This window comes from Venturia canescens, chromosome 2 (genome assembly GCF_019457755.1).
Source record: "Venturia canescens isolate UGA chromosome 2, ASM1945775v1, whole genome shotgun sequence".
Classification (NCBI taxonomy): Eukaryota; Metazoa; Arthropoda; class Insecta; order Hymenoptera; family Ichneumonidae; genus Venturia; species Venturia canescens.
This window is the reverse complement of record NC_057422.1, coordinates 8,753,187-8,780,439: the sequence shown is the minus strand read 5'-3', so window position 1 is coordinate 8,780,439 and position 27,253 is coordinate 8,753,187. Positions and strand designations below refer to the sequence as shown.

Below are 27,253 nucleotides of genomic sequence, written 5' to 3'. Positions count from 1 at the left end.
GTCTATATACTCGATCATATATATGTAGAATATACAGATCGAGCCTGCCGAGGAGTGCGGGTTTTGAGTTTGAGCCGCGGGGGTTATTGCAGTAAGCCTTCTCTTGGGGGTTCAGGAATATTACTATCCCCGCGGCCTACCCTACGCGCCCCCGCCCCAGCCCCCGTAACCGCCGTTTACGTATTTCCTCTTCCTCGCTCTCTCGCCGCTTCGCATGCCCCAACAAACGCGCTCGCGCAAGAAAAGAAAGAACGAGATGGAGCGAGAAAACGGAGCGAGGCTGCGAGAACACCACCCCCTTCCTCTCACCCTCTTCCCGACTGAGTCAAGTGACTTGGCTCAAGCGCGATCATACATGCGGAGGCGATCTTTTTAAAGGCACCCCACTTAAAAGAACACGGTTTACGTTTATGGCTACTCATTCGGCGTGGGACGTGAGTCGAGAGAAAGAGAAAGCGAGCGGGGAGGCAAAGCGACGGGGACACAATCCCATCGGGGATGAAGGAGCTACGAGATCTAGGAAAATCGAGGGTTCGAGGCTTTCGGTGTGATAAGCAACGCGGCGAGGAAAAATACTGGGAAATGGCAAGAGAGAAATGGAAAAGACGCACGCGCTGTGTGCATATTCATCGAAAGCGCTCTATCGACACGTTCGAAATCGTAACACAGTTTTGACGATTTTTTGTGTGAGTTAACGACATATAAAAAAGTGATGCACGACATAAAAAAATATATTAATCGGAAGTGAAAAATAATTGGAAAAGTTTGAATAATTTTCGTGTGTTAAGCATGAAGGGGTGGAACTGTGCGAACTTTTCTTCGTTCAAGTTCATGATTTTCAAGTGACAGAAGTGAAATTCAAACGAATCGCAGAGTTCGAGCACATTTAGTCGTTTGTTCTCGAAAAATACTCGATGTCAAGATTTCCGGTGAAGGAAGGAAGAAGGGAGGAGGACGGCACGATCGAGTTACTTTAAAAAATGAATTAAAAGTGTAATCCAACGGCTGATTGAGTGGGGAGCGTGCGAGGACGAATGGGGGTTGTATAAAGAAGAGGATGCGAGAAAAAGAAAAGCTCCGGCGAATGCCTGCGCTCCGTCTCGCCTCATGATTCTCTCTCGCCCTCTTGGGAAACACCGAGGAAAAAGAAATTGTCTAATTAAACGATGAGGCACTTTAGACACGGTCGAGCCTCTCGATTTCACCCATCAGAACTAACCGCGTGCGATTCCTCTTTTTAGCCATTTTTATTCCATCCCTTCTGCCAACTTCTTACTCAAGCACTTGAACGAGTTGCAGTGCCCAAAGATGTGGAAAGGAACTTTCATTCTTCACTCAATTTCTGCGATGTCAAGCGCATCATACAAAAATCTCTTTCATTTTTTGAAGCTTTTTTTCTTCTTTTTTTGATGTATTTTGAGCTCTCACGATTGTCAAGGTTATTAAATAGTTCCACAAAGAAGAACATAAGCTTCACAGTTTTCCAACCGGTCGTTCACCGTCGATTTGAGCCACTCATTTGGTCAGTCGATTTGCAAGATCGAAGTGATTGAAAAAAAAAACGAGAGAAAGAAAACGACAAAACTTGACTTTGTTATTGCCAAATATTGCCATTAACTCTGTAACGACTTTGAGGGCAACTGTCTCGCGCTATTAAGTAGCAAAACACTTCAGAAAACGGAGAGGAAAACGCGGCAGGTTGCGGCAAAATAACAATATCTCAGGGACTAAAGTTAACTCGCGCTGACGCATCTTCCACGGAGATCAGCCGCGAGGGTGGCCCGAAGAGATGAGCTGGGCAAACCAAGAGATCATTGCGGGACCCGGTGCAAGAGGGGAAAATGAATTTCTCTCTTCTTCTTCGAAGCCCGCAAGAGTGCGATTAAAGTTTAAACTGCGAGTCAATCTTTCCCGGCTGAGGCAGCTTACCACGCTTTATTTAACGCGTGTTTAAAAGTAATAAAAGCCGAGTGAAGAGTCGCAAAATTCGCTGTTCAATTCCACTATCGTGGGCGGAAGTTTGCTCGGTTCTGAGACACCTACCGTTCGAAATAACAATCGACAATTATTTGTCGACGAAGTGAAATCAATTATTGACTAGAAAAATATTTGATGGATAATTTTCCGACAAAAATTTTCCCCGCTTCCGGCAAAACTCTTTTTGCATAACGACGTCAACAAGGGAACCGGAATAAAAAATATTTTCAGCTAATATCCGGAATGTTCTGCGATGAAAAAGGGCGTTTCCGCGGGCAAAGGGCCAGGCCCCAAAACCCCAGGAATTTGAGTGTCGTAAAAGGAATCCTACCGTCCGATTGCATTGTATTTCTTTAGAATCCTCTCGTACCCGCATTGTTTATGACAAATGCCCGCAAACATTTGGATTCCTCGAGGCGATTGTTAACCTGCCGCTTTCGGCTGGTGGCTCTATTAACGCAGAGCCGACGGGTGGTATAATCCTAACGATTTAGCGCGGGCTTACCTAGCCGTACTTCTCGTTTCGCACGTACTTTCCGGAGTAGCGCCTCGCCCTTGCTTCGCTCCATCCTCGATGTGCTTATTCTTGCGAGGATGAGCGTTGCGCCGATTATTTTCATTGTGAACGTAAATCGAGTATTGCCTGGTAAAATCGGTGGAAATCCGATCTATTTTCGGCAGATTTTACTCCCGATTTGTGTCTGTTTTCAAAGGTGCTTGTTACACGCGGAAATGCAGATCAACGTGTCAAGATTCCTTAACAAAAGAAAAGTACCTGGAGATCAAATGATCGAAATGAATTCGGTTGTTCACCAGTTTCCAACGAAAACATTCACCCCAGTAGCCTGAAAAAACAAACAGTTCCGGCACGGGCGTTCTCAAAGTGACTCGAAATATTTGTGCAAAGTGTTCGAAGCAGGCACTGAACAAGTCGAGTTTATTGGCCATAGTGACAACCTGACAATCGTCAATAAAGCTATTTAAGCCAGATGTGGAATTTGGACGCGTACTTTTCCCACGTTTCGTTGGCCATCCCAGAGAATGTACGAGGGCCTCAAGTGCACACCTTCGGGAATGGGTTCGTAGCTAATACGAAACACATGTTCGGGGAGGTGTCCAAAGCGAGAGGACACCTGAGGTCCGAAGACCATAAGGTTTAAGGTCTCGCTCGAACATGATGCTGGCCAGTGTTCCTCCTCGTTAAGGTTCTCCAACGCACATATTCGGCCCTCCATGCAACTGGTGGTAGTGAGTTTTCCTGAGGATGATACACAAACAATGATTCATCCACCCTCTAGTCGCAGAAGCCCGCTCCGCTGCACGAGAATCGCGAGAAACCCACCTGAGACGGGCTCTTCTCATCACCACGTGTCGACCAGATGTGCTTCCAAATTCTTCCTCCGCTATTCCCATATTTGCGCACTTTGTCTACCGAGCTAACTGTCCATCTCTATCGTCTATACGATGCCGCTGCTTCCCTCGCCGTCGTAAAGTGCATGGCAGGTAGCCAAACTCCTCGATTCACGAGGTTTATTACACGTGTAGCAGGTACGTTCTTTCAAAAAAAGTGCCACCTTCGTTTAATGTGTTGTTCACCGACTGTCACAGGAAAAACGCAATTATCGCTACTTCTCGATGGGAGAAACTAAATATGCTGTCGAATAAAAAACTGGAATGTCGACTCTTCTGAAAAACAGCTTGAAGCATGGAGCGGCCAATTTTTCGAAAGACAATAATCTGAATTTTCACTAAAAGCAAATTTTCAGTATTATTTCGGTCGATTAGGCTAAAAATTGGGAAATTCATGAGGATGAAATCATTGTGATAGAAATTTTCTGATGAAAGATTCTATAAAACAAATTTTGACTCCAGGCTGCTACAAACTAGCAAATAAAAGTCGTTCAAAGTAACAAATCGATTTATTTGTTTGATTAGACTAATAAACATTGCATTGGCTTCTCGAAGCTTTGGAAACGAGGCTGTCAAAATTCTAGGATTTCGAACGTCACTTCTATTGTCGATCTAAAAGGGTACATCTGTGGTATTTGAAGTAACTAAAGATGGGTAGCCACAGAAGACATAAATATGAAAAGATTCTCAGAAAAAACACATTATCATTGATCGTGGTTGACACAACGTCAATAACCGGTAGGTCTTGTTGCGATTTAAATAAAAATGAGACTTTTCTCCGTACCCTGACCTCCTTGACATCGTTTATGTTATAACAAGTAAGAAGACGCGAGGCACACGAGACAACAAGAGCAGAGGGTTCGTTTCAAGCCTCGTCTGCTATTCTCCTACGCACAATGGATCTGCCTGTTTCTTTTTACTTTTTCACACAGTCTCCGGACTTTCGAGTATAACTATAGAGTGAATATTGAACTCTGCAGCATATATTACCCGGCCACATACACGTGTATACGTCGCCGTAAGAGCCAACACGCGAGATCCACTGCGAAAGTTCTTTCTAAAAATAAATGTCCTCTCATTTTTTCCTACACGTATCAAACGATCGTCTTCTCTGTCTCTTGTCATTGTCGCGTTACTATATAGCAAAGAAAAATGCTGGCGTACAAGAAAATTGATGGAAAACGGCTCCGCTGCCAAGAGGTGAGTGCGATCGCTCAGAACGATCGAAAGAAAGAAGATACTGATCCCCGGAGATCATGATGTTCTCATAGTTTTCTATTCCTGAAACACGACGATCGAATATGACCCAGTTTTGAAACACACGCAGGTGCTTCATGCACGTGGACCAAAATATTTAAACTCCGAAATACGAAGTCGGAAAAACGCGAAATTGTTTTCCCTTTTATTACTGAGATTCCAACGCGTCTATACACATTTTTATAATTTCAATTCAACATGACCGCGCGATTTATCCGGGAATTACAGTAGCCTTCGGATCCCCGCAGGTGTTTGAGCGATCGTCGCAACGGTTTAAGGAGAATAGAAAATTTCAGTTGCCCAATCGTCATCCGGCCTATCCATGGCCAACGTTGAGTTCCCGTCCGTCCTACACACGCTTGGTTATTGCATGAAGTTTATAGCACATGTTTATAGCTCAACGAATTTTCATACGTAACCTCCCCAAAAGAAAAAAGGAGAGGAAGCGGCTCGACTTCCGGGACTGAGCATGTGAAATGTAACGTGTTCGGTCGATGAACGTGAGCATCATACGCATCGAAGATACAGGTATAAACGGAGCTCCGCACAGATACATCATGTGAGATTCTATATGAGCGATGCTCCCGGTTATACCTGAGAAAGCGTGAAAGAAATTCGTGTCCCCGGTTGGACGGGTGTGTCACGATGGATAAGACATATACACGTATATCTCGAGCTCGAAGAAAAATGAAAAGAGCGGAGTGAATGAAAGAAAGGATTGAGTAGTCCAAGATCTTCGCGAGGAGGGGGTGTCCCAACAAAGGGGGTGTCGCGAGACGCAACGATGCTTTTACAATGCCACTCTGATAAACGAGGCGAGATTGTCTGTCTGGCTGTTCCTTCCTCTCTCGTCTCCTTCGCCCTTTTCTCTCTCTCTCTCTTTTCTTTTTTTTTCTATCTCTGTTTCATTGGACGTGCGAGTCTTTTGCCTTCTCGCTCTCAAAGTGTCGTTTTGCTCCACCCTCCTCACCCTCTTTACTTCCTTTCCACCAACCTCGTTTCACCTTCGGTTTCATACATGGAAAATCTTTGCAATTTATTTCTTTTCAGCCTGACCGGTAAACGACGTTGATCGAGACAAACATTTCGAACGGTTGCGAGCTTTAGATTTTTTTTTCAACGTTCCGAAAGGTTAATGAAGTTTATTCTTGTTTTTATCAAACGAATTGCTGTTTGACGGCTTACTTTTGCCGGAAAAAATGATAACGATGTTTAATTTCTTTCTGATTTCTCAACCCGATGAATCCATATTTTTTGTTTCAGATTCCGCTTCTTTTTCGTTCGATGCACTCATTTCAAGCGAACGATCGTAGCCGGCTGGGCTTCCTATGAGAGGTATTAGTGAGTTTCCATTTAACGAATGTCCCATGAACAGTCTCAGTTTCTCTCGTCTTATCTGTACCTCGAGTGCCGGTGCTGCTTAATTTTTTTTTCTCTCCCAGCAATCTCGAGAGAGTGAATCTAGGTAAAGCCCGAAAGTGTCGATGCTTTCACCAGAAGACTTTCATGGTATTTTTGACCTTTTGCTATGTTATACGCGCTTATAAGAAAGTTCGAGACTAATTCGATCTCTTGTCGCATGAATTCCCAACTTCGTCGTAGTTGCGCAAGAGTTCCGACTTTTATTTTTTAATGAAACAAAATACACAGGCACACACGAATACCGTTTTCATTTCGGCTGACCCCGATGCGCGTGGTGTACGATCTTTTATTACTGCCGCGTACCCCGAAATGCTTTTCGTATTATCTCGAGGCTGTCCGTCTCGTTGAGAGCGTGTGAATTCGTCTTCTCGAGTAACAAACTCATTGTGGCACCGCGTCGGGGAGTTGACTGGGGAGCCAAGGAAAAGGGTTTCAAGTTTATAGAAATCCCGCGAGGCTTAGAATCAAAGGGAAACCGTTTTTTTTCTTCGCAGCACCTCGAATTCTTCACACATAACCGAGGCTCCTGAGATAGACGAAAAGTGGGCAATTCGAAGAACTGTTATAGCAGCAACGTGAAAACTCACAGTGTGTCGAGCAGCAGCAGCTCAACATGACGACGAATCATTTTTCGACGATGTAAAAAATAACAGAATTTTCTGTCACGCCCCAGAATAAGCCGCGGACCGTCGAAAACGTCGCGACCCCAACCAGCGAATAGGAAATCGGTGGGGAAAAAAATCGTGAGATTCGGAAATGAGTACGATGACCTAAGCCCGATGCAGTCGAGCGTCCGTCAAGCATCGAAGCGTGCCGATCGCGAATCCGCTCCTGGACCGAACCACACTCACGCACATGAGCATACATAAATATATGCACGTATATGCCCCGCGCTATTATTTATTTTGTCTCGGGGTCAATGCATTATTCATGCGCGAATCCCTCGTCATTCATCCGCGTACGAATATGGAATTTCCTCGTAAATCCATCGCTCGTTTCGATATTGATAGCCGATGCGGAAATGCTGGGTGAGTAGGCAGTCGCCGCTACAGCCGCCGGCTGTACCTGTTCGACAGTCCGAACCTGCTTCCTATAGGCCTCCGCCTGTCGCCCTCTTTCTCCGCCCTTGCCCCTCCGGGCTTCTGTTGATGTTGCTAGTCCAGCTGATGCAGATACAGAACCGAATCGGAATTAACCACATGCAGCCATCGAACATGCCGCTGCTCTCGGATTCATTTACCAAACCCACCCCTTCGACTCTTCATATTGTACGTGTATAGTCGAGCGCTGCCCGAATCACAGTCTCGCTCCTCTCTATATTTATGTATACATCGATATGTGATACAAGCATTTTATTCACAATCAAAAGAACCCGAATGAACGAACGATGAAAATAAAAGAGATTGGAAATAAATATTCGAAGCGTGCAACACTCAAGTATTTTTGAGTCACATAAGTTTCAGGATTTAATCGTAAATCATGTTAATTAATACTGCAATTCAGTCAAATTAGATGAAATTTATGACGTTATTACACTCACTCAATTTGCATCATTGCTCAAGTGACTTTTATCTGTGCGCACCCAATTGATTTTTTTGCTCCAGCTCCATATTCGGTTGAATCGATTTATTATTTTTTCCCAACTTGTGTTACTTCATCCTCATGAAGTTTTCGTGGTGTGGACTAATTAGCGAACTTGCTCGATGTTTTTTATCGTTGAAATTTCAATGATTTTTGGAAAATGTAAATAAGGAGTCGATTCTATTGAAATCGAGTGTCAATTGACTTGATGAGACGTTTTGAGACGTTTCGTTTTTAATTCACTTTGCAACGGGAAAGTTTTTCTACCAACGAGGCGATTCGATCGATGAAAGATCCTCTGAGTGAATAAAAGTGTAATCTCAGGTGTCGTCCAAACGCCGGATTACGGACGATTAAAGACGCAAGTGGCTCGATGTTGATACCAATGTTTTCACTCGTTTTTGCTGCCGGGCATTCTAGACGGAATTCTCGTAAAATAATTAAGAGCTCGGGAGTCCTCTGCGCAGAGTCGGATTTTCTTCGTAGAACATGGAACCGATGCTTGAGACACTGACACGAAACGACGCTATTTTAGAGTGTCGTAAAAGCAGGCATTAAAATCTCAGCTCGGCCACCTTTCTCACATCCGTAAGAAAAATCATGCTTACCTCTTTCGAGACACGAAAATTAGAGACACAACTCGAACAATATTTCACTCTACTCGCTCTCTTCTATCGCGATTACGAATTGTCGCATCCGCCTGAGCAGTGGAGATCAGCTGGTGCCACAAATTTTTCGAGCTGCGCAGAGAAATCGGGGAAGACTATCAAGTATAACGGCTGTCACTTTCTGTTACTGCAGTTGATTATTTTCCCGTCCGAAAAATGGGGAAAAAATGTATCTCCATTGACTCGAAATTTTGATGAATCCTATCGAATTTTTTATTTCATTAGTGATTATTCGTTTCGTATCCATAGGCTCTAAAAAAAAAATCCTAAAGTAGGTTGACACAGTTCCATCCGAATTCTATGAAAGGGCCAGGGAGAGAGAGACGGGACCCTCACTTAAAATTTCGTCAAAGTCTTTGAATCCCGTTGCCCCGAAGCAGGCCGAGGAACAAGTTCTGGTGACACGAAAAAGGGGCCTGGGCCGCTTTCCGTAGGTTCCATAAAGCGTGCTATTCGAATGAAAATTCGAAAGAGCTGAAAGCGAAAAACGTTCGAAAAGGTCGCGCCTCTCCCAGAGAGAGAGAGAGAGAGAGTAGATCTGTATATCCACGAAAACCTACGTTCACAGTGTATCTTAAAACTCCGAATTTTCGTCGTTGCCTTAGCATGTAAGAAGCCGCCGAATGCGTGGGTAAATTGAGAATCAAATGAAGCGATCTCTCGACACGAAAATTCGTGAAGCTTCATAGACAGTGGATGATCGAAAGATCGGTTCATCCTACGTAAAAAATGTTAACAGCAACATACCAATCACGATCTCCGTAAAAGGTTTCCGTAAGAGACAATCCGCGGTCTTTTGTGTGCCAATTGAAAGAAGCGACGGGACCGGGCACATTTTGAAAACGTCGACGCAAAGGTGCCCCTGTTTTCGACTAAAGTTCGTTTCAACTCATCCACAATTAGCAAATCGCACTTCACTTTTAAGGGAGCATCACCGAACGTTTTGAAAATGGAAGCGGCCCTAGCCAAAGTTAATCCGAAAAACTGGAGGAGATAATTCGCCACATAATCTGGACATTCGAAGTAAGAAACTGAGCAGAACGAAAGGGAGAGTACAAGGGGTCTTTGCCCACGGAGCAAAGTGAGTTTGCAGAAAGACATGGAGTAATTGTAGAATCTGCGGGCAGGACGTAGCAAGCGCAGCAACTTGTCGATGCTCGGAGGATGTGTGTGACGGGCGCATGGATCGTTTGGCCGAGAGAGATCGGTCTCGGTACACACTCTGTCGGTAGAGAATAGCGGCGAATGCTGTTGGGCCGAGGGGGGGGGGGGGGGGGGGGGGGAGGAGGGCTGTAGCACGAGGTCCTTCGACTTTCGATCGGTCGCGGTTGGGAGAGTCTTATAGAGCGTCTTATACGGACTACTAACTGCTACTACAGTTGGCCATTGGGACATGGACCACGATATAACAGACGACTTACCCGCGTCGAGATCTCGCGACGGGTCCAGCTCGCGGCACTCCGTCCTTACCCGCGCCGTTCCGGACGGCGCAACGTCCTCGCGTTTCTCTCTTTTTCTCTCTCCTTCTCTCCGCCGCTTCTATATAATACGGCTCATCTCCCGATCTCGTGGATCTTCACCAGGGAGCCGAGTCGCGTTTACTCGAGCCAATCTTTCCGTGCTACTGCGAGAGTACAAGAAGAACGGGTGCAGCGCCACGACTGGAGAAGAACGAGAGAGAGGGAGCTCTTTCGTTGGCCACGCGGTTGCTTTTTCTTCGTCGTTTTTTTCTGCACACGTATTATCCGCTTCTTTCTCTCTTACCCCTTTTCGGTGTATCCGAGAGCTGTCAGCCAGTGCGAGCGACAATGCCCGATCCGAGATAACGCCTCGGTCCTCGAGGGACCTTGTTCACCCGTGAGGGAGAGCAACTTTTGAGAAAGAAAGAGATTCGTAAAAGCTGAGTGTCTGCCAAAGAAAGAAGAAGAGAGAGACTTTCGTCTCTGCTACTCTCTCCCTGCTTCGTTTCTCTTCCGCTCCTCGTTCTTCAGTAATATCTCTTTGGACTCGTTCCCTCTCCGATCCTTCCTTTGTGAAGCTTTCGAAGTTCACTTTGACTCACTTTCTCGCTGCGATATCGCGAATCGAAGATTCGCTTTTCTTCTCCGCACGCACTCGCATTTTCTGCCAAGAACAAATTCATCGCGAAACTAATCGGCCAATTTTTTCGCAAGTTATATGGAAACGTGTTTCGCGATAGCTTTTCAAACGCGCGTTAGACGATTCCGTACTGCAGTCCTTATAAAATCCTCACTTCCTTGACAAATTTGAAACTTTTTCATTCTCTCTCGAGTATTATTTCCAGTTCTTCATAGAGCATTTTACAAGATTACGTAATTTAATAAACCATATTTTATGTGATATATCCAAGCGTGCAGTTTAACTGCGCTTGGAAATGCGCTTTGACTCTCAGTGTTTATGTTCAGCACGAAATTCACAGCATGCATCTCGCGTTCTCAAGTGTACACGCGCACACATACCTTAAAACTTGCTGTGTAGTGAAAGAGCAGTAGAAATGTGCGTAACTGTAAGTGGTATTTCGTACCACGGCTATTCCACGATACCAGCACATCTAAAGGGTAGTTGTATATTATTTAACATCTTGTACTCAGCGCCACCTTTCGCCTCTCGCGTCCTCGAAACGTGATCAGTCCTATGGGAAAGTACGAGCTTTTGCCTCTACGAAAAACCCTATTCCCCTTGGTTTTTCGACTCAGGTAAACAAAAAATTGGATTGAGTATGATACTGGCCGAGTGGAACATCGAAGTTGTCACAATTTTCGATGATTCGAATAAATTTAGCCAGAATAACATTTCTTCACTTCCGGTTTGTTTGGTTTCGTAACGACGTTTCTTTTTCCTTCCATTATTTTTCAACAATTCCAATTTCACGCTTCTCTTTTTGTCCCCCCATTTATATTCTTACTATAGTTATATACAGTTTTTTTCATCTTCTCACAACCGAGTCCGGCAAGGACTGCGGCCACTGCGGAGCTGTAAAATGTCTAGCTCAGCGGGTGGCGATTCAGCTACAGAACTCGCTCCGCGCGCATCTCAGGATTTATGTGCGTTCTCGAGAACGACTATAGTGCTTCGCTACGTGGCCTACGTTCTTTTGCAATAAGCGCCGCGCTTTAATTGGCAGTAGCCACCTTTCAATCCTATCTCTTCCCCTTGAGGCACTCAAATACACGCACTCACACACTAACGTTTACATAAATATATACTTACAGCCTCTTCTGGACACGGAATTTATGTAACAGATATGAGATCGGCGGCGATGAGCAGAATTCTCGATAACGATACCAAGTTATGTAGGTCAAAATCTCAATTCACCCCATTTTCATTCGAGATTTGTAATTTCATCGAGTGAGATTCTCAGTAGCAGTAAATTTGACGTTGGCTGTTGAATCGTTTCTTCGCATTGTTTTCGGGCTCGTCGTCGGATACGATGAACCTTTTAACTCGATACCAAATGGGACGATAGATTCCTTCGAAGGGAGAAAAGTATCTGAAAAATCTCATCGAATTATATTTCATTGGATCAATCGTATGAGGAATTTAGAAAAGGAATAAAAAATGAGGAAACTTAAAACGCCATTGTTCTCCACCCTGCTCGAGGCCACTGACAATGTGGATGAGTTGCTGCCGAATCAAGAGTCCTTCGGCAGGTGAATAATCGTGTTTTCTCGCACGTTTCATACCCTTCACGCCCGTGAAGATTACAAAGGAAGCGGATTGTGAGTTCAAAATAAACAAAGCTGAGAGAGCACACGGGGAGGAACGAAAAAAGGGTGGAAGACGAGATGATGTTCCGGGTGTCGTAATTAGTCTTTCGTAAGAGTTCAATCATTAATCACACCTGTCCGTTGTAGACACGCGTTTACCGAACGTGAGGATCCTAAACAGTTTCTTGGCTTTTTTCCCCTCCGCCCTTTTCGTCTCGTTTTAATGGCGATCACAAACGCACGCCTCGTTGGCTCAGCCAATATCAATTTTCAAACGTTTATTAATGTTTACAGGGTCATAGAAATGATCCGAAGCGGGTCAAACGGTGATGATGAGGCTCGGCTCAGCGATGAGTCGACGTTGATGGAGCATATAAAAAAAGTCGAAGAAAACAATGGACCAGCAGAGAGCAGTGCTCTTGGAAACGAAAGAGTTTCGTGTTTATTGAATTTGAAGTAGACGCGTAATTGCCCGATCCTCTCTGGCAATTGAAAAACTATCGAGTCCCGGAATGATTTCGCTCGCTCGTCTTTTTGCGAAACTATTTTTTTCTCCTCGTTTTCTTTTTCCCTCCTTTTTTCTAAACGCTAACGAAGGACGCTTGGGAATTTTCCGCAGCGGTCGACCCCCAGTCCGCCAGCACAGAGCTCGGATACACTCGATCGCGCGGTTTCACGCAATGGCCATCGAGAAAACTAGAAATGCTATCGGTCGCCGAGAGAGAGAGAGAGGCCACAGAGAATGGATAGATGGGTGACGAATAACGGAGCAAAAAGAGCAGAGTGGCAGAGAAGAAGGTAGAAGAGAGAACGAGAGCGGGAGGGAGGGAGACGGTTGGATTTTTCTCACACGCCGCGTGTGCGTCTGCAATAACGAAATACCCCGGAGGGATATAAGGTATCGATCTCGAAAAGTTCTCTCTGCCGATGTGCGTGGTTGAACGTAGTACAGCAGGAGGAGAAGGCGCTGTGTGTAAACCGATCTACCGCACGATCATAGCCGCGAGAGAGGCTCTCTCGCAACTCGGAATTATCCCGATGTCCCTTGATTGATGTGATTGTCGTTAGACGTTGTTAGAGAAAACCGGTATCGGTCGTTACGTCCGGCGGGAGAGAGAGAGAGAGAGAGACCGCGAGGGAGAAAGAGAACGAAAACAGCAAGCAGTGATTTCTTTACCGCGATCGCGAAGGCTCCGGACTCGTGTCGACAACGTTACCTGCGATCGGGCCAATTTTTTGAAGAATGTCACCTCATTAGAGCATGAAAAACTTCGCGCAGCCTTCAAAATTTGTCATACGCTGTCCCTTCGACGTCTTTTTAATTGTATATCCACCTTAATATCGATATTTTATCACTCGAGCTCGACTTTCGTATCGTTCGGTCCTCATCGTCTTGTGCAAATAATTATTCTCCGATGACACTCATCGATTAAGGTACCGGAGTCTCATCGATTAAACATCAAACGCGATGCTCCGGTATATCAATTATAATCGATGTAATAATTGCCTCGAAAATTCCTCAGCCATCCGATTATATTTTCATTCCATTCGTCCGGCTGGTCTCATATCCTCTCTTATCTAAATTCACTATCGCAACATCACCTCTTAGGATCGGAGCAGCCAATTGACTGCACAGCAAACGCATTCGCGCGCAGCAAAAGTACGTAATAATCGATATCGTCGCTATTCCTGCCGGTATCTCACAGAGGTATCATATACTTAAATCTGTATTTGTAGCTATGTATATATAGGCAGGTATCTATATACATACAAATATATAAATGAATCAAACTGGAGACGGCCGATTGGCTTTCGAAGCACGATCTGACCTAAAACTGAGCACGGCACAGTTCGACGTTCGATTTTCTCCCCCGCCCCCTCCGGCCGTCTCTTCGCCTCTCTCGGTCCCGTAACGCCACCTCTGTATACTCGAGTTCGACACGATCGTACACATAAAAGTATACCGATCATGTGTACGGAACGACTGAATATGAGACTGCCTGCCATGCGGACCGATGTGACTGAGAAATCATGAAAAAACAAAAAATAGAGGGAAAGAAAAGAAAGAGAGAGAAGAGAGAAAGAATTGCTGCTCGTCGATCGTGTGGCGCTGTTGACTTCTTCGTGGCTTCTTTTGCTCGGACTCTCGCGGGATGTAGCTTAGAAAAAACGTTGATTTCACTCGACGATCGTGTCCCAGGGCTGGAATGGTGACATGTGCTGTACACCGCGTCGTCGTCGCGCGAGAGATCGCGTACTATACAGCTCACCGAAGTCCGCGCGTGTCTCCCGATCGCTTGCATTGTACCCCACATACCGATCTTCCCGCGACGTCCCTCCTCGTGTATGTCCCGTTAACGAGAGACCTTTCAGACGAGACCACTACCATTTCACCATGAGCGCGACCACATGTGTCTCTTCTGCCGCGTTACGCACGTCACCGCGGAACAATCGTTTCCCAGCACTTCCCTCTCTCTGCACATCTCTCTTCCACGAGAATTATTCGCCTCTTATTAATTACCGATCCCCCAAAACTCGAGAGAAGTTGTCCTCGTTGCAAAAAAGCCGCTACCGGACGCTATTTCGAGGAATCTTTCTCTTTCCGTTCGCGCTCATTACCGACCGGGGCAAAAACTCGAGAAAAATTCGAACCGTCAAAGTAGAGATGTTAATGGGACCCAGATTTCAACTCCCCAAAGGCCTTTCAGAAGTCACGTTACGTCGATTCCGATATTTTAAATTTCCAATAAAACTCTATATCGTGACGCTCCACTGCGCGTGACACGAAAAGAAAAATGTTCCCTTCTCGAATTGCCTGCTCGTTTTTTGGTACCACCGAATTGAATACTGCGTCGCAAGATACTCCAAAACGACGTGCACGCGCAGAGGAAATGAAAAATACGCTCTTAGTCAGAACAGATTTGCGTTTGGTATCCACGAAACGGTATCGCGAACGAGTGAAAAGAGCTTTCTCCCAGACGTATCAACGTATGAGAAAACAGCAGAAAAATCACCAAGCGTTCAAACTCTACGCATATATCTGTACGGAGATAAATATATTAGAAGTCACGATGATCCCGATCGCTTCTGTTCCCCTATACATAGATATGCTTCGGCATGCACACATCGGAATCGCACGGTTCGGGTTGCCCACGTACGTATATGCGCGATCGTATACCGACAAGAGCACGAGTGAGAAGAGCGCGGGTCCTCACGAAGTGCGCCGGTCTCGGCGATCAGCGCACCGCACTGAGAATGCGGTTATGATAATGCAATGGCCACCGTGCTACGCCAGGATTCCAAACTCTTCCTGTGTGTATACCAACGATAGGGCGAGACGGAGAAAATGAGAAAGAGAGAGAGAGAGAGAGAGAGTATACACCCTGCTGACTCTCGAAAGACTTAACCTCTCGATCACGATTTCTTACGCGTATATATAAGCGTGGTACACTTGTCGAACACACTAACAACTGGCGACTCGTTATACTCCGCTATATAAAACGGTACATCAATAAATTTTCCTTTCCTACATATTGATATTTGATATGCGTGTGTATTATGTGTGTGGGCATAAATTTATCGTGTATATTGGACTAATGTAGTTAAGTAGACTTGATTTAGATGACAAATGTCGAGTATGTTAGATTTGGATGATGAATGTTTTATAATTTCGATATTTGCTTAAACCTCCTGACAGATTTTCCAGTTCCTTGTTCCAGAAGGTCAAAGGAAGCCGTAAGAATTGAGGCGAAAGAGAGTTTATCGGCGTCAGGGGCCAGATATCGTCTCGTCCCCGCAAATAAATGCTATCCAGCCCATTAAGCATCCAAAAGCGTGCAGTAGATTCCTGATTTGGGGTGTGTTGTAACGTTGGTGCTTTTAGCTTGTACACTCCTCGAACGTTTCTCTGTATATAGATCTGGTTCGAAGATAGGAAAATTGAGGAGGAAAGGAAAAAGACTAACTATCAACATTGGCCTCGCAGCACGTGTGTGTGTGTGCGCGCGCGCTTTTGTATAAATATAGCCGGAGACACTGGGAGCTGAGGAAGAGAGATGGGAGAAAAGCAAGAGAGCGCGAGGGCGAGAGACAAACGTTGAGAAAAACGGAGAGGAAGAAAGAAAGGAGAGAAAAAGTGAGATGAAAGTCCGTCCGTGTCTAAGGAACCACCGAGGGTGGTTTTTAAATAATTCTACTATTTCCATGCATATTGCAGGAAACAATTACAAGTGTAATTGCTAATAGAAGATTCCAGACGAGGCCAGGTTTATCTGCTCGGTGGGTTCTCCAGGTCCTCTTATATATAACTGACTTTCTCTCTCTTCTTTCTTTCTCTCGACTCTCCCCCCCCCCCCCCCCTCCTTCCTCCCCATTATCGCTCTTATCTTTCCTTCCGTTTTTTCCTCTTCGCTGTCTTTCTCTCTCTTTCTTGTTGGAGAATCTTCTCCCACAGTTCGCGAGAGATACGGCTCCAGTTTTCGTTCCTACGACCGAGACAAATCTCGCCTCCGCACTCGTACGATCTTTCCATGCTCCCTTTACCACTTTCTCTGTCTCTTTTCCTCTCTCTCTCACACACACACGCGCGCGCGTACAGTTTTTAGTCATTTTGTCTTCAGGTACTTCAGAAAGTTGGATTTTTAAATCCAAGGTAAAACGTCTCGGGGGGATCAACACTTTCGCTAATTACACTTGATGAACTATTCATTTAATTTCACGTGCATTATCTCGACGTGTAACCGCACAGATTTGCAATCGCTCGGACCCTCGCTCGCTGCGAAGTGGAGCAGGAAGAGTTTCAAGTGTCTTGGAGATTCTTTCTATCGTCAGATAACCAATGAAAAGTTTTTTTTTGAACGATTGGAGAAAAATGTTTGCACGATGTCGATAGAGTGTGAAAACTTCGTTTTCGTATCGAAATGAATTTTGCAATGGTGTTGATGCAATCGGATTCTGTGTGGGGATGAACGAGTCGACGATTACGAAGGGAAAATATGATTATTTGACTTTTGGTACACACGATTTAACAAACGGTACGAGAAACTTTGACTTTTTCTGGTAAAATTCAAATTTTCGAGAGTTCACAATAATGATAAAAGTAATGGAAAAACCGGGTGGAAGGAAAAGATGTTGGTAACTTTGAGGGCTGCCGTCATGGTAACTTCGTGACGTTTCGATACCACCGAGTTTTTATACATAACGATATATCGATATCGAGTCTCCTGGGTAACGGGAAAAAACAGGAGCTAGAAAAGCGGAAGAAAGAAAAGGAAAGAAGAAAAAGCGGGTTCTTTTGCTCATAGAAACTGGCAAGAGGGCAATGTATATACACGAGAAATTTATATCTATAGATCGGTTGATGAGTGTGTGCAACTCGTCGACGGCGTCAGTGGCGACAAGAGCCCAAGAGCAGCGAATAGACGTACATAGCTACGACGTCGTCGTCGACGACACAACGACGATGGAGGTCCGTCGTGGTATAAGGGCAGGCAGGAAGTTGAGCTGGTGGACGAACAAGAAGGAGAAAAAATAGTGTTTGTGTGTGTACGTGTGATAGAGAGAGAGAGAGAGAGAGAGAGAGAGAGAGAGAGAGAGAACGAGAGGGAAGCAGAGAGCCACAGACAGGAAGGGAGAGGATGGAAAAAATCAAGCAAATTGGTATGCAGCACACAACAAGCAGCGGGAGGAACAGTGGGGGAGGGGTCGACGTGGGGCTGATGGTTGTGCTGGGACAAGCGGGGGTTGCTGCGGGTTAGACCAGCCGTTGTAGCACAGCCAGTAGTGGTAGCCCAGCTAGGGGTTTCCAACTCCGGAGGGTGCGGGATCAATACTCTCTCGTCTTCTTCTCTTCCTGCTTCGCCGTAACCACTTCCTTCACATCTTTTTTCTTCCAACTTTTTTTCACTCCACCCAGAGCCTGAATCTTCCCATACATCTTCTTGTTTCTTTCAATTTAATGGATAAAAAGTACCTCACGTTCCTGTCGATAACCCTCGAATGTTCCAATGTCCTACAGGATCAAAGACTCCCTGCAAGGTTATTCCGAAACAACTCGGTGTCGGATCAATCTGAAAAAGTCAGCGTGCCAAAAATTCACGTCTCGAAAATCTTCTTTCACTGTACCATGCAACGAGTCCGGACAATATTAATGCTCGTTACAACTCCAGCTTCCGCGCGTCAACCAACCGTTTATTTTACCGACGAATAAATTAAAAGCTCAACAGATATTTTGAGAATGAAGTGAGGTTAAAGGTTCATTATTGGTAAATGCAAAATATCAAGCCAAAGTAGCCGAGTTTCGAAATTCCGAGATCATCGATTTCCTCCTGGGTTCGATCCGCCGCCATCAAATAATCACGAAAACAGTATTTTATTCATGAGGTCAAAAAGGCTTTCTATTCCTCACAATAATTATCAATCTTTCATTCTAGAGGTAAATGGATACGTGACCTGTGTATGGAAAGATTGAGATGAGAGATCGTGGACGAGTGTAAACTGACGTTTTTTACCTTTTTGCTTGGCTCAGCCTCGTTATATCGTCTTTCGCTGTAGAACACTCTTTGTTGGAGAATGGACACACGGAGCCCGAATGTTATGTATTCGGAGCGATATATACGTACGTTTTAGCCGTTCGCCATGTTCTCGCAAGGTCTGGATAACTTGGGCTGTGCAATTCACGAAAACAATGGGGCTGGTGTGTGCTCGGGGGTATGTGTAGAGAGGGCGACTGTGAAATTGTGGCTTCGTGGCCACACGGACTCTGCTAACTACACATCCGTACGAGCGCATAGGGCCCAACGTTTCTCGGTGCCCCCTTCCCTCGGTCCCCTCCCCGGAGCTGCTAATATAATTAGGATATTCACGCGGGAAGCCTTGTACACCCACCGACGGATTAACGAGGCGTATCCTCCACAACGAGAACACCGAGACTGTGCCGAATGCTCTCATCCCTCTACCCCTTTAGACAGCTATATAAACATATATTTGTACGCGTATGTATATCAATGCGGGCTGTTGGGTAACAAAAGGTCGCAACAGTTCTCAATTCGGGCACGAAAACGCTGCTACTGGGCCCTTTCGTTCTCTACTCGATACAAACACGAGACTGAGCGCGAGAGCCGCGAGAAAAGGGGTTGAAAATTCGTGGAGCATCGCGCGACCCCCCAAAAACTTGTATTGCGAGTTTCGCTAAAGAGATCATTAAGTACCCTCTCCAAAGGGCACCCTCGCCTTTTATTGCTCCGTCCTTAATATTCTTTTCTCGTTAATCTCCTTCCTCGCTTCACTCTCCATTCATAAATACTCATCCGCAGCTAATTTTTTGGTCTTCGACTATGTTTTTAATCGATGTAAGGCGATACAACGGGTTTCTATGGAGGAGCTACGCTTTTACGTTTTCGAGAGCCAAACGCGAGATAGCATTGTTCAGAACGACCGAATCGCTGCGATATATACTTCAAGGTTGGTTGTTAGATAAGGGTGCTGGCAGAGAAAGTCAGAGACAGAGTAACGATTCTCGGCTGGTCACGTACCGGGTTAATGCAGCGTGGTGGAAAGTCTCAAGCTTTATTAAGTCGTTTCAAGAGTAAGGAGAGCAAGAAACTCGCGGCGGGTCACCGACAGACCACGCCAAGGGCGCGAATTCTCTGTGTCGAGTGCGCAAAAACGATCCGGTGATTTTGCAAGCTCTTTTCTCTTTGCGATATTCCTTCGGGACCGAAGAATGAAATCGTTGGCTCGGATAAATTTTATTTCGAAGTCAGAACTAATCGCGAAATTGAATTCAATTTTGAAGACTTTTCGGAAAGATTTCATTCGCTTCGATGAACTTTTCTCCTCTCAATCATTTTTCATTCCCAATTGTATTGTTCTTGGCGAATATTTTTTTTTTTTTTTTTTTAATTTTTTATTATTTTTTTTGAATCACATTTGAAACTGAAAGTTTCAATAGAATTTCAGAATTTTATGCCGCCTTTGTCGAAGACAATCGAGACTTTTCGCAACTGCCGAAAGATCGATTGCAAAAATTCCACTCGATCGACGACATGACGCCCATCACCTAATAAGAAAAACGTCGCGTCTCATTAGCATTAAGACAATCAATGAGAATCGTTGGAGCCCCGGCGAGCGATATCCTGTTGGTTGACCCCGCGTGTTTACCATCGTCGCGACGACGGAAGTCATTCGAAGACGACGAGAGCGCGACGAGAAAGGCGAGCATGAGCCTAACGCGAGCCGACAACAAAAGTTACGATTGTGACGACGAATAATTTCATTGCGAAACAAAGAACTTTGTTGGACTGATAGCACGATCGACTTGACGATGACGAAGTACAATGACAGAAATGTTCGTGAGTTCACGGCTGCCGGTGCTGGGGTTGCCATTTCCGGTTTTACAGCATTTCTCATCGATCAAGGTCGCGTATACCGAACGCAAATATACGACGCGTATTATAATCGTTCGTTCATTTTGGATCTCTTTATTCGTCACGAAAGAACTTTCGTACCGGATATTTGTATGGTCGTTGAGTTAAAAATGAGACAAAATTATGCTCAACGAATTTGGCACGAGCACCATCACTGTTTTGGCAAAACCTGAAATTTCGGTTTCATGCAAGCAATTTTTGTGTATTGATCATTGAAAAATTACACGTTGCACGTCCACAAGCATTGGAATCATTCGTTTTCGTCTCGATAAAATGACAGCTGGTTGGCGTTAAATTTATAAAGAAAAACTAAAGCTTCCCCGGAGCAAAGAAATCTGACAGAATGTCATCGAATTTTTAAACTCTGCTGTTGGTTTATAAATCTCCATAATAAATAGTATTAATAATCGATCGTACGTGATCGATGAAGAAGTCGAAATGCTTATGAGCTGCGGAACGTTCGAAGTTTCCGCTGAAAGGGTTTAACGGCTGAAACCTTTTTCAAAAAGTGTCCCCCTTAAACGTGCTTTGGGATTAGGCATTTTTTCATCCTAGCAAAGCGTGAAATGAGAGTTCCCGAAAATTTCGACAATCGAACAGCAACAAATTGTTTTTATCGTACGAATGATAAATTTGAAAAGTTATCATTTCAATCACACTCCGACCCAATGAATGAAACCTCGAACAATTTGTCGTCGATTTCGAGTCGAAGGAAACCGCAGTGCCTTTTATGCGTGGACCGGATAAATCACTGATCTTGTATAAAAGATGAAAGCAAGCATATTTTATCGCGATGCTATAAAAATCCACTTAGTGCTGTGATGAAAGATTTAATAGTCCAACAAAGTCTAATTGATGTATAAAAAAAAAGTTATTACACCAAGCCAAAGTGTTATGGGCGATATAATTCTTTTTTATCTCTTCTGTACATGAATAGTGCGAAACATTTCGATAGTTAATATTCCATTAAACGTTTTGCTCTCTAAAATCGATGAGCACTCGAAAAACGCGATCTTTACGATTAACGATCGAGTAATTTTTTTCATAAATTTGTATAGATATCGTGTTCGTTGTTCGTAAATGCAGAGATAGGGGAAGCGTGGCAAGGAAAAAGGTTCGTGAAATTGACATGCTTTAAGGTCGTTCGTATGAATTTGATGACAAAAAATCTTGGCCTCTAATATTATGGATGCTCATTTAGCCGAAGAGGTAAAATATTAGAACGATCGTCGTTTTTGTATTGTATAATACAGAACCCGAATGGGGGTCCACTCGGAAGCCCATAAATAAGATTTCACTGCGTAATATGTAATATCGCGTGGCACTATTACCGTCGGTATCAACCACGGAGCGCTGCCCTCTCCATTGTACTTTTATCTTTATTCATTTCGCATAGTTTTATCGTCGGACCAAAGTTCCAACGTTCCCATCTCGGTCTCTCGTCTCACAGCCTCTCCTGGTTTTCGTCCTCATGCCACTGGGGAGTTTCGGATCCGTGATTATACAAGCGTATGTATGGGTGGGCGTGTGTGTTTTTTCCTGTGCTCCGAATCTGCGTATGCAGCCAAGTATTTGCCTGAGTGAATGATTTTTTCGAAAACTGGGATTCCTTATTTTAGTCGGTAATAATTTGAACTTTTTGAAGTCAGAGTTTGAACGATTTTGAGAAAGTCCTCAAGAAATTGTTCGATTTAGAGGTTTTCCCTACGGATAGAAGGCGAGGAGAGTCACTGAGACTTGGAACTCGTAGAATTCAAGCGAAAAATCAATGCGCGTTCTGAATTTACGAGAAAATAATGTAAAAATGAGCGCCCAGTCGCGTGCTGCGCCAAAATGATATGAAACTCATCAAAACAAGTATTTTGAGAGGCGAATGAAGCTGAGGCTGCGGATATTCTGTTTCCCTCAAATTCGCTACAAAAAGTAAATGTTGAAAACCCACGTGTTTGTGTTTCGTGATGCGTGGAAAAAGAGAAATGGCGGAGCAAGAGGGACGGAAATGCAGAGAGAGAGAGAGAGAGCGAGAGAGCACGGTGGTGACATTGTGAAGCACAGAAAATGGCTAACGAGGCGTCATTCAGATCCGTACAGCTCTCGCGAGAGAGGAAAAGTCGCGTCGTGGCGCCCTCAAGCTATACCTGCGTAAATAAATCTCTATACATATCCGCGCGTGCACACGTATCTACGCAGGCAGTGTATATTTTCCACCTCTGACTCGGATTCTGTGACGCGGCTTTCCATCTATCCCTCCGTTGCGTATATGTCGCGCACTGCTGAGCAAAATTCGCATAAATATGCAAACGCGCGCTCCCGAGAGAATGTAGGACCAACCGAAAAAAAATGTTCCCATTCGATAGCAAGCAATATGGGCGATTCTACGTGAGATGCTGTGATTTTCATTCGGGTTCTTTCCATTTGAGTTTATCAACGGACGCGGTACAAGGCAAAATGAAAAGAATAAAATCACTTGGCGATTTCGACTGCAGGATTTTTTCATCGGCCAGCGAAGTATTGATCTTGAAGGAAGCAATCTATGGGAAAAAAATTCTTTCCGGGACACGAAAAACTCTATAGAGGAGACATGTATCATACGTGTGTATAGAACAAGAGTCATTGACTCGATCTGTGTACATTGTCGTCCACAGAGACCTCGAACAATCTTTTTTCTCCTTCCTTTTTCGTCTTTTTTTTCATTCTCGTCAAAGTTCTCGAACACGAAGCCCGCTAAATTTTCCGTTCAGCAGTAGAGATGTACGCGCGGTATTTTCGTGACACACTTTGATCTCTGGCACGCACCAAAAGTGCGAACGATTGTCCGGAGAATCGTTTAAAGACGTTTTAAGCGCTGTTTTTCGCTGCTTTGTAGCTGCTTATTTTGCTTGTAACGCGCGCTTTTTTTTGCCGCAACGAGGGCGAGTAGAACACGGGTGAATCGTACTTTTAAAAGCAACGGCTAGTCAACCGTCGGTGCGTGCCTCCGCATAACTTTTCAAGTGCTTCTCTCGTGCGTGTATATGTTTGCGCAGGTTTTTGTCAGTGTATACGGTTTATCGCTTTCTCGCTCACCCGCTGGCTTATAACTGTCCCACTTACCTAGCTTGTCTCGGTTCCCCGTCGCTTTTTGTCCTCGTTACTCGCCTTTATCCCCAGCACCTCCCCCCGCCGCCCTTATCGCTACTTTTCTCGAAAGACGCGGCTTTTGCAAATCCTTCCTTTTCCTCTGTGTTATCATCCTTCCTCTCTTTTCCTCTCTTCTCATCGTCCGCATGCCCGTAGAGATTATAAAACGAGCACGGGCCAAAGAACCAAGCAGTGGGGGATTAAGCTCACCCTGTGTCACACCCCTCCGCTTCAATATCTCTTGTTTCCCTCAACTGCACTAATTTCCATTTCCGTTTTTACAGCGATTAAAGCACATATTTGATGCCATTTTTTCAAAGGGGAAATCTTTCAAATTGCGATAAAACGAATTGAGAAAAAAGTGCGATGAAAAAAAATTCATTTATCGTCGCAAATCACAAAAACAAACCGAATTATACCAACGTTGCTTTTTACGCATACGCATAATCGCTATTCCCTCGACTCACTTTACAACTATACAACGAATAGTGAACGAGCGTGATCCCGGGTACACCAATTGCCAAGGGTAAGTGTGAAAAAACATCCGAAAATAAGTCGCGAAACACGCACAAGCATTCTCTCCCTTTCAAAAGGTTTCTTAATCATCCCAAATGCCGAGGATACCTGTGCACTTGTGGCGAACAGGCAGATTGGTGGCCCGCACTCCGAGTAATGACTTTGAGAGGGCTATCATTTCTCAAATACTTGCGGTTCTGAATAAACGCCTGAGGCTACCGCTCGTCTAATACCCACAGTTACAAATACCTCAGGCCCAACTCCTTCGTTTTTAAGATCTTTATTTTTTCGTCATTTTACTGCTGGTCTTCATCGATGCACTTCATTCGTTTCATCGATATATTATCATAACCGAATTTTGTCTTAATTAGCTCACTTCTATTTTCTCCAGTCTCCGTCAAGTACTTTTTTCGGTATTCGAAGCGACGCTGGTTTTCAAAATACTTTACAAAAACTTCCTTCGAGGACATAAAAAACATTTTTTCACAGAAGTTTTTCCTACAACGATCTTTTTGAAGGAATGGCGAAGGGAGCATATCGAGGATTTTCTCTAGTGACGATGATCTTAGGCGAATGTTTCCGAGATCGTCAGGGCCGATGTGCTTCATACGAAAGTAATCCGTAAACTGGTTGTGGATGTAAGTTTAGGTGTGTCTTAAAAATATACATAGAAGTAAGGTATAAAGAGTATGATATCGACACGCCTTGATTAGATGCTCGATTGTTCGCCTACGCGCTCACGAGGCATCATTTACTTAGGGGCACGAGGCGCTCATCTCCACCCAGGTTAGGGTATTTCGTACAGCGATTAGGGGTCATTAGGAGATCGTTTTGTGTCCCTGCGGTGCTGCGGCTCCTCCCAGCGGAATCTCTCGAATTCGTAGGTGGTGTATAAAATGTGCGCGTATGTTTTTCATCCGTGGCGTGTGCGTGAAGCCCGGTTAAAACCTTGCCGGGGCGTTTCAACGTTTTTGGGCCTCGTGGAACCCCCGCTGAAAATGAAAAAGAGCGACAGAGAGAAAGAGAGAGAAAGAGAGACGAGAAGGAGGAAGATAAAGCCACACGGTCCAACGCAACGTATTATTACGTGTCTGGCTGATGCGCGACGAGAAAGACTCTTTCGCGTGTGCGAGTTCGGAAACGAAGACAAGTGAGGGGGGGACAAAGAGAGGAGCGACGAAGTGAGAGAGAAAAGAGAGAAAACGACTGCAGCGAAAGGCGACCCGGAGACTCATCCCCAATCATCCCTGCGGCTAAGTTTTCGGGGACCTTTCTTAGGCGCGTCCAAGAATCATCACTCCGTCCTCGACAAAAATTTGAATTCCCGATTTTGCTTCAAATAAGTTATGACTTTTTGGTATTTCGTGCTGAATCGTTGCAGAAAAATGGTGCTTTTTGACAATGTGGAATTATCGAAAGGTTTACGCGTCCGGATCGACTGACCTACTGTCACACGATTCTTCTACAATATCGATCCCTCGAATCGCGTCCACGTTTGATTTTTACTCGCTCATGTGGAGAGATTTAATTAGGATTTTAGATAAACATATTTCACGGAGGTAGAAATTTGCCTTCCATTTGAATAATGTGACGTGTTACCGTTCAATGACCGCTAAATGATTAGGGTACCAAATGATTCGTTGACGATGATTGATTACTCGGGCATACATATACGTATAGCCACAACACACATTCCATATCACGTACGGTTGGTCCACATAGCACAGTTCGTGTTCTCAACGATTGGATATATGCAATGCTTCGTGTTAAAAAGAGCCACGAGATTTTATTAGCTCGAGGCTCCGCGCGATCGTTTTCGCAAAGTTTACGTATATGGTGAGGAGTGCCGAAAACGAGTTGAAACTTTAGGTGGGACGAGGGACGCGCGAGGCTTGCGGGCAAAACGTCGATTATGCTCTGTTAGAAAAAAACGAGAAAAGCAACGAGGGTGTCGGCCACTTGACTCGAGGTCCGCGCTGTTGTAGCACTCGATGCACAGCGCCGCTCAGAACGTCTACCTGTATTCTCGAGAGCGAGGAGAGTGCTCACCGGTTTCCAAGAAACCAAAACAGATACACTTTCGTATAAAGCGCTCTCCGCGCATTAAGTGTGACGTACATCTTGAAAACTTTCAAAATTCTCTAATCGACGAAGCATCGCCAAAGTCTTCCATGCGGAGTGTATTCTTGCCCTCGGGAGGTTAAATCATTTTTGTTTTCGAACAAAATTCGAGCCAGTCCTGAGACAACAAAGGGTGGCTGGTTAAAAATGCCTTTAGCGAAGGTCAGTGGAACACTCAACGTCGAAGTTGATGAACGCGCGTTCGAAGTAACGCGTGGTTTCTCCAAATTCAACGAACGATTCGAAACTACCTTAAATATAGAAAGATCAAGTTTTATAGCCACAAGATTTGATCGTGAGTTTGAAAATTCTGCCACCCCCCCACATTCTTTTCCGACATCTCTCAATCGCGTCTCGAGGGGACTGCACGAGGGAAAGAAATTTCGAAAGCTGCGCGTCCCAAGCTCCGAGGGAACGATTGGGAAGGCGGCAGCAAGTGCAGACATCGAAAACGATCGATTTGAAAAGCGACCGCAATATTTGACAGGCCACAGGCGGTGTTGCGGGGTGTGTGCGGTTTTCGAGCGCCACCTGGTGATTTCTTTCCGAAATCGACGAGACCCTAGAACTCTAAATTTCCTCTTGATGTTACAATATCTGTACACCCCATATAGAGATTCGTACACACACAAACGCACATCCGTGGAGGCGACGACAACGACGACGACGACCCTCGCGCAAAAGCTCGCGTGAAAACCCGGAGGGGGATGCGATTTCCGAGTCGCGTGTTGCGAAACGGGTCCGCACACGGTTTCCTCTCTCATTCCCTGTTTCGAGCACCATGCCGGTAGACATGCCGCCAATAAGTGAACATCGGTCGCGTTCTACACACCCTCTCGCTTTCCTTTCCGCCGCCCTGTATCCTTGTGCGTCTCCGCAAACTCGACCACCAAACCCTCATCCTCTCTATTTCTCTCGGTTCCCTCTTCCTCTTTCTATTCCGCTCTCTCTCTCTCTCTCTCTCTTTCACGCGCATCACTTTCTCCGGCTGGAAGTCGGTGGAGCCACAACCTGATGGTTTTCTACC

At 44.9% G+C, this 27,253-nt stretch overlaps 1 long non-coding RNA gene across 1 annotated transcript in view; it reads left to right on the top strand.

Moving 5' to 3' along the window:
* The window catches only part of LOC122406797 (uncharacterized), a 118,200-nt gene that overhangs the window by 21,730 nt on the left and 69,217 nt on the right, over nucleotides 1-27,253 (top strand). Inside the window, exon 2 of the long non-coding RNA XR_006260074.1 lies at nucleotides 5,908-5,979. This is a non-coding gene — a long non-coding RNA (uncharacterized lncRNA). The remainder of the gene's footprint in view (nucleotides 1-5,907; nucleotides 5,980-27,253) is intronic.